This window comes from Strix aluco, chromosome 3 (genome assembly GCF_031877795.1).
Source record: "Strix aluco isolate bStrAlu1 chromosome 3, bStrAlu1.hap1, whole genome shotgun sequence".
Taxonomy (NCBI): domain Eukaryota; kingdom Metazoa; phylum Chordata; class Aves; order Strigiformes; family Strigidae; genus Strix; species Strix aluco.
This window is the reverse complement of record NC_133933.1, coordinates 121,539,575-121,548,369: the sequence shown is the minus strand read 5'-3', so window position 1 is coordinate 121,548,369 and position 8,795 is coordinate 121,539,575.

Here is an 8,795-nt window from a genome sequence, read left to right as displayed (position 1 = left end):
GGTGGTGGAAGACCTTAGGCCATCTAAAATGGTGCTTATGTTTTACCTATGTTTAGACAACTGAATCTCACCCTGAATTTCTGAAGGATGAATGTCAAGATATCTCTCAAAACTTTCAAGACTTGTATTTATTCAGCTAATTTAACTACAAAAGATCTTTCTTTTTTGTTGTTGTTTTAATGCCTTTCACTAGTGGTTCATTTAGTGCATCTAGTTTATAGTAGGACAAGTAGAGGTTAAAAAAGAAAATAAGGGATACTCCACTGATACCTAATCCAAATATGCTTAAAAATGATGGCCAAAGAAGAGAGCTATCAAGTACATGATTACAATGGCTCATGGACACCTGGGATATTCACACTGTCATCCAGCTTGGCACCACACTTGAGCATCCTGGTTAGAAGTGACTTCCTCTCCTCCTGACTGTATAGTGAACCAAATGTGAAGCACGGGTACTCTGACTGAAAGTCTAAAATCAGCAGAGTGTCTGACTATCACCTACTGAAAGCAGTTGTAAAACACTGTTCTGGAATTCTGTTGTTTGAATGCTTATTTATGCAAATTATGCTTCTACTGTATACCACATTATACTGCAATACCACACTGATGAGTCCCAAGAAATGGACTGAGACATACCCTTCATTGCCAATAACTGAGAAGCAACACAATACACAAAACACAAACTAAGATGTTTGCATGAACAAGAAATTATCTTACTGCTTGTTGTCCAACTTCTTATCAACTCTAATGTAATAAAAATAATGGATGATTTATGTCATCTGTTTTGCAACAAATTTTACTTCTAGAAGATGATAACAAAATTATTTTTGTTGGATCAATTAATTATTTGAACTTCTGTGAAAATTACAATACATTCAACTTCTCCATGCCTCCATGTCTGAGATGGAAAATGCCAAATTTATTGTGTTTCGCTTCACTGTCATGAGTTGCAGAGAAATTTTTCTCTGCTATATTTGGACTTGAAGATTTCTTTGGGTACAGCTTTTTGTTCCCTCTACTTTAAAAATTGATGACAAAATTAATGTTGCTGAAATTTCACACATGTAAATGTAAAGCTGATTTGCATGATAATGGTAAGTAAATTCAGGAAGAACAGATAACGGCCTTTGTTTACTGCTTTAACTGAAAAATATAATACTTATGAAGGAGAAAAATCCAGTAAACATATTTGTTCAAATATGAGAATGATGTTATTGATTTACTTATTTTAAGGCAATGTTTTGCAAACACAGTTATTAACAGAACTAATAATGTAATAAACCAAGATTTATACCCACAAATTCAGCATTACAGTTAGTCATGCAATAATAGCTGTGAAATGAGACCCCGGACTTTTCTGTCAACCCTAAGGAGTAAGGAGCTACCTCTGGCATAGTATGTGTCTTGTGCTTTACATGGAAACCTGCAATGCAGCATATGTCTGCATTTCTGCTGACTCTGTGCATTATAAATCATGAGTTGCATCCTCTCAAAATCATAAGATTAAAAAAGATCATAAATCTGGAGTTCTTTGGATTTACCTTCTGTCATCAGGGGTGTTAACTTTGAAGTCTTCAGGAGTTTCTTCAGGCTTGACATGTCTTTTTTAAAAAGAGAAAAACAAAGTTTGTACTTAATCCAGCTGAAAAGTGATTTAAAAAAGAAACAAACACAGCCCCCTGCTTGAGGGACCCCTTATGAAAACTGTGAAGGTCCCCAGTGCTGATTAGGCACCCATCACTCCCCTAGTGTGTTTCGCTTGTATAACTGCATATTTGTATTTTAACTTTATTAACTCAGATGGGAAAATACCCCAGAATATGTTGCAGTGTGCTCCACCATATTCGCTACTAATTCAGTGTGTCTCTTTTCATGTTTTTGCGTTCCCTGCAAGCAATACTGATGAACTTTCACCTCAGCCATTGTCTTCTGGGGAAAGTGAAAATAGAAATTGCCTTTACTTGCACGTTCCTACTAAGAATGGGCTATTGCCTGCAATTCAGATGACATGGCAGCTCAGGGATTCCAAAGTGTCATGGTCTTGTTTATCTTTTTTAATCACCTTAAGCATCCTTCGTAATCATGGCTGGCTGATGTGTGCATGCCAGCAAAAGCAGAAATTTTCTTTAGGTCAATTAATGTGGCCATAAAATTACCAGATGAGTAAATGCAGCCCTTCCTTGCAGTGCACAAAGGCACTTATCCAAGCTGTAAAAGGATCCAACCACACCCTGCAGAGCTGAAGCTGTGTATACATGCAAAACTACTTGTGTGGATGCAACTGCAGAGAATTTAATGCCGAAGCCCTGGGGAAGCAGAGCTGGGGTGTGCCCGCTGTGACTCTCATGGCAATAACAGGCACAGCTTCCAACTTGGCAGCTCGCTTCAGCCTGAGCTTCAAATGTTCACCAGAGGAGCTAGCAGAGATTAGCTTTCAGGGTTAGGTCAGGAAAGTCATTCCCAGTCTTAATTCTCTTAAATACAACCCATTCCTGTCCTGTACTTACACCGCTGTGTACCTGAAAGTTTCAAGGAGGAGAGGTGGGATGAAATATGAGTGTATTCAGAAGGTATTAATGGCAAGACTGTACATGTGTAAATGTGTCCAAGCTTTTCCCTTTGAGCCATCATCTTGCAAGTGGTGCGGAAAATGCTTTTTTTTGGTCCCATCTAATTGGTTTAAACATGTGTTTTCAAAAATATATTCACCAAGACAAAGGAGAGCAACTTCCTTATTCTAACAAAAAATCTTTTACTGCTCCTGCTAAGGACAATTTTCACAGAAGCCCTTGGTTACTGGAATTGCAAGACTTGCCACTGTTCTCATCTTGTTTTCAAAAGCAGAGATTAACAATACTTTATGTATTTACTGTGTGTTGCTACCCAAAGGTAAAGGGTGAGTAAGCACTTGCTGGTTGATATAATGAGTACTGAATAATGAATTTTTGCACGCACCCCCATTTTCAAAGCATACTGTCTTGCCCTCAAAATATATAAAATTACTTCACATGTAAATATATATTTTTATATATGCTTTATTATCCAGATAAAATATTATGAATATTATAAAAATGTATATTAGTTTCGTACTTTCTTTTTAAACAGGAACTAGTCAGCTCTACCTGAAAATTTGTATGTACATAATTATAAAAAAGAGGAAGTGGTAAATACAAGAAAGATTGATCAAAAATCTCTTTGTTATGTTCTGTTCCTTGAGCTGTAACTGCTCTGAATGTTGATATGTAGTTTTTGCTCTACTTATAATCAAACTCTAAATTATGTTCATAAGAATATATTTACACTGGATTTTTGGTACAGTAGTTTACCTGAAAACATGGATTGTCATGTTTTTCCTATGTCTGTCTACTTTCTGCACCTTTTTATGAATGTGATAAGTAAGGCAGATGTGTACCTTATATACTTTAAAGGAGCTAAAATTTTCTCTCCTCCACTCATATTTGCATAAGGGGGCAAACTGAGTACTGGCATTGACTAAGTAAACTGGATTTAGAGCTGCACTGGGTTAATGGTACTGGAACTTGCACAGGAACAAATCCTACTGGTTTTGAACTGATGGGAACAAAACTAGGCTCACACTATCGAAAGCTTGTATTAAACTTTGGTTCAGTAGAAGGTATGGAAAGAATATAGTTTCTTCTTAAAATGATTTATTTAAATTGGTAGACTAGAATCATACTTAAAACCAAGTGTCTAAATGCACCTGTTTAAGTCAGCTTCTTGTTCTCTCAGGTATTTAGGCATTGAATTTTCCCCATTAGCAGCATGATTGACACTGTGGTCCTTACAATAACACATGATTATAACTCTGAAAATAGCAATTACATAAAATGGAAACCAGATGTTGCATGGAATTTGACTCTCTTGGTTTCTCAGTGAAGTAGATGAATTTGTAAAGCAGAAAACCACAATCATTATTCAGATGGATTGTACATGAATTAATGACATAATATCTAAATCATATATGGTTGAAAATAATGATTAACTTCAGCTATCAAGATAAGCTAATGGAAACCAGATTTTTTTAAGAAAAAAAATCAAGGACATGCTCTTTTCAATATATTTTATCTTTATGGTAATAACAAAACCAGACCTGTTTTAATATTTCTTTATCCCTCAGATATCAAGGATATATGTTAAAAATAAGCTCTTCACAACTTTTAACCTCTGGGAGTGAACTGAACAACTGTTCTTGTTTCTCATTGAAGGCAAGTGCTTTACCTTTTCAAGCTGGAATATGTTTGACCAAATCACCTCTTTTTAAGCCAATATTTAATGAACAAGCTTCAGCAAAATTTAGTTTTGCTTCTGCACAGAGTACAAGTGTCATGGTAATGCTTAGTCTGTGCGGCCACATTCACAAACGAACACACCAACAGACACCCTTTGACAGACCAGCAGAGTAGCGTGTTGCCTTGCAGAACTTTAATGCATTTATAGCAACAAATATCACACACAAATCTCAACCGTCAGTTAGCAACATCCTACGTGGTTGAATTTATGAAAACCTTGGCACATCATTTTCACTATCGTGTATTCTCAATGACATCATCATTGTAAAATTAGGAACTTTCTTTCTTTCTTTCCTGCAGATGTGGAAGTTTGAAATTGCATTCCATGGTCCTGTGCCACATTTCATCAGCGTTTTTCCTTTGCTTTCTCCAAAGACTGGCCACATGTGGTGTGTAGATTGCTGGTGCTGCTTGGGATCTCATATCAAATACTGCTACCTAATCCCAGGCGGGCCTTGGCGGGCCCACACCTGCAGCTGATTGAATCCTCCCGGAGTACAAAGGCCTGATTTACAGCATCAAGGATACAGGGCCTGGTTGCAGCTGGGCTCCAGCAGGAAAAGGAAGTTGTTCATCATCTTGTGTGCATTTCATTAACAATAGTGTACCCGATATGTAGCTTATACAATAATTTCAAATCACTGACAGAGAGCATTATGGTATTTGGCATTAGGAGGAAAAATATTTCAGGATGGGCAAATTAAATGTGAGCGTGAGGTTTTCATGTGACCCAGTGAAGGTCCACATGCTGATTTACACTGGGAGGGCTAATCTTGAAATATTTTCTTTCTTTTAACTTTATCCCATTTCTGTCCTTTTGTCTGATGAGGAGACTGATACAGCACTGTGAACCTCAGTGTACAAGCATGAGAGAAAGCCACTTCAAGTTATAACCCTTTCAGAAGAAAAAGCCTGAAAAAGACTATTGAAGAAAGGGATGACCATGGCTACAAAGCTATTGTTGTCTTTAAAACAAAGGAAGTAATTGGTCAGAAATAAGCCTTGAGATAAATTCAGTCACAGTCTTGTCGGGCATAAAGGGATTAATCTAATAAATTTTCAGATGCTCAGATCTGCATTAGTTAGCTGTATAGCCATGGGAGGAAAGGGACACAGTTAGGATGATGTTCACCAAGCCTGAGTGTCCTACCCTTACAGTATCTAGTCCCATGAATTCAGAAGAGGTTTTGGAGACTGCTTCCTGGCAGGAAAAATCTTGTACTCCTGGCACTGGTCTGAAAGGTTTATGACTGACTATTCACTGGTTTGGCTCATCTATAACAGATGATTCTTTACCAGAAAGTTGTATTCATTGTGAAATTGTGTCTTTTGAGTGTTCATCAAACTTTCCCCTTTTTAAGATGGTCTGGTTTCTTATTCTAATAGAATTTTTCTTTTGACAATATTATATTGTTTCCTTCCACTTTCCCTAATCAGAAGGCTTACAAGCAGACTCACAGAAATGACTGCTGCATATCTGAGCCTTTCAAATTCAAAAGACAAACTTTGGTTGAACATTCTCTAAACTGAACTCGTAGTTTTTTTTCAGAAACAATTAAGTAGTTTCCTGGCTAAATGGTATTATTTGTACACAGAAGTCATTGAACGCATAGTTTTGATGCTGCCAGGGCAGATAACACTGAGACAATTCAAAACTCTCTTATTTACTTGGTGATCAGGAAACTAAAACAGATATCTTGCATGACATAAAGTTTAAGAACTACACAATCATAAGTGCAAATTAGATGGGGTAAGATTTGCACTCAGAAAATCTTAGTTCATTAGTTTTATTATAACATATGGTAGTCTATCAACATTCTTACCGAAAAGCAGAGAGATATAGAAAGCACTTCTATTTCAAAAAAGACATTAACTATTCTTCTATATCCATTTATTTCATTAATGTGCAACACGAATTATTTTGATGGAAACAATTCTAATTTGTAAATGTAGTTGATGACTGCAGTTCTTTAGTCCAGAAATAGGTTTAAACAATACAATGTTAAAAGTCTACCAAAAAAATAGTTATTTCCCCAACTCTTATTCTTGTGATCACACCTTACATGTGGCAATTGTGTGAATAATATCACATTAATTAGTTGGTTTTCTGAAAAAAAAATTTTAAAAGTGTGTAAGGCATTACCCAGAAGACTCATTTGGATAGATATTTTTAGAGGTATAAATCATAGGGAAAACTCAGCTGTACTTGTTGGTTTGCTGTGAGATTCCACTTGGCTTTGGTGTGAACTTCTGAAATTACTGACTAAACATAGTTCTTATAGGACATATAGCACTAAGAATAGAGGTAGTGAGGCTGTTTCTGTGTCTTTGAGATGGTTTTCTGACTTCATCCATATTTCCTTTAGAACCCCATGCTGACCAGCATTTTCAGACTTGTATTCATGGGTAGCCACTTATGCAAAAATTATCACTACTTGATTTACCTTACCCTCCTCAGCTTTTTTCCTGTTGTTGCCTATAGTGTCCCCTCATACATCAGTTCCAAACTTGTCATTCCTTACTGACAATAAGGTCTGTGCTAGAGACTCATCCCAAAGCCTTATATAGCTTCCTATTTGCTTTTTTCCCCTAACATTTACTCTTCTTCTCATTCTCTAATTTAACTAAACTAGCAACGTTTAATATCTTTTTTTCCTCTAGTATGAAGTATGTATGTGGTGTGTTTGTAGGACAGGGGTACTTCACCAAGGGTTTGAAGTCAACAGACACCCAACAAGGAGCTGGTGCCTCACAACATAAACACCTAATGTACTGATGAGACACCTCATTGCTCCACCTTGTGAGCACCTGAGACAACCCCTAAACCCTCATCTAAAAATGCCTTTTACTGTCAGCTCCCATAATTACCTTCTTACCCTGTTAAACACTCAAACTACTTGGCCATGTAATAATGACCAGCATCAGCTTTGTAAATTTTCTAGAGATTCAGCTTCTCTACACTCTCTTCAATGCCATTTTCCTCATGCCCTAGGTTTGGAAACACTATGTGAAAATGATAAGAAATAGGAAGACTGAAGAGATTTGTCTTAGATTGGATATCCTGATTTCACAAACGGATGAGTATAGGATAAGTTATCTTACATTTCTGAATCCAGGAATATGAATCTAATTGAGCACTGGAACAAATCCATTGAAATTGTCTGTAAAAATAATTTCCCTTGAATAGTTATCCATACAGTATTGTTGCTGATACAGTTGTAAAAAACATTTAGCACTTTATAATCCAATCTCTGCTCCTATGCAGGCCTGGGAACATATTCTGCTTAGAAGCGTAACAACTTTTACAAAGTGTTCCTCATGGAAATCACCTGGAAAAATTCCAGGATGGCATTCCAGATGTTATAGTTTTAGCAGTCACAGAAATGCACAGTGCTGCATTTCCAGATCCTACATACAGTAAAATGATTGTATGGGGTAGCACCTTCACCTTAACCCAAGAGCACTGTTAGTGAATTGTTTAGCATTTGATATGCAAAATGGGATATTCTAAAGCTCTCAGTCATTGCTGGCCTACCTCTGCTCACAGAACAGCCAAGGGTAAGATCTGAGTTGACTTTACAGAGAGCAGAGTTAGACCAATACTGAAAACCTTTGGCAATTCCACATACACTCTCAGATCGGTCATGTACAGTTCACAATTCCATACGTATAACTATGCATGTTGGGGAAAGGCATTGTAATTTCTCCTTGAACATGGTTTCTTTGCTACAGATATTTAATGAACTGCTCTTTTGATATTTTGGCAAAATCTTTATCTTTTGCATGCCTGTAGTGCCAAAATTTTATTTGGAACAGTACACACAATATGATGACTTTAAATAGAGCAGAAATTACTCTGAAACCTACTCTATAGCATTTAAAGAAAACATTTCATAATGGGCCAATATATTCAGCTTTTTAACTCTTAGCAGCTTTTTGGCTGTTCCATGAGTAATTTCATCAGGATTTGAGCCATCTATCAGACAGGCTGTTAGGTTTTTATCTTGCCGTACAGCAAGATAAGAACACCGAACCCAAAGCATGGACAAACCATGAAACTTATCTCTGGAGCCACGTCAAACTCAGAGCTTGCATGTAGCTTAAAATATTAAATTTGCTATCTTTGATTGGCTGTTTGTTAATAAAGTTTCTAGAAATCCAATGCAGTGGAATCCAATACCGTGCTAGCTACTGTCTAAAATGCACATATTAAAAAAAGCAATATCTCTTTCAAGAAATGACTACAGAAATATAAAATAAGGAACAATGTCAAGAATCAAAAAGTCTGTACAAGACTATACAAAGAATCCTAGTGCTGTTTCAAGGACTTCAAAGAGTGAGTTTTCTGGCTCTTTTCTGAGAAGTACATTTGACTACAATGTCTAGAATTGATACAGGTAGAGAAGTCCTCTGCCTCTTTTATGGGAACTGAGTCTAAATGAGATAAAGCACAAAGATATGGTCAGTCATGTACTCTAAGTGGAA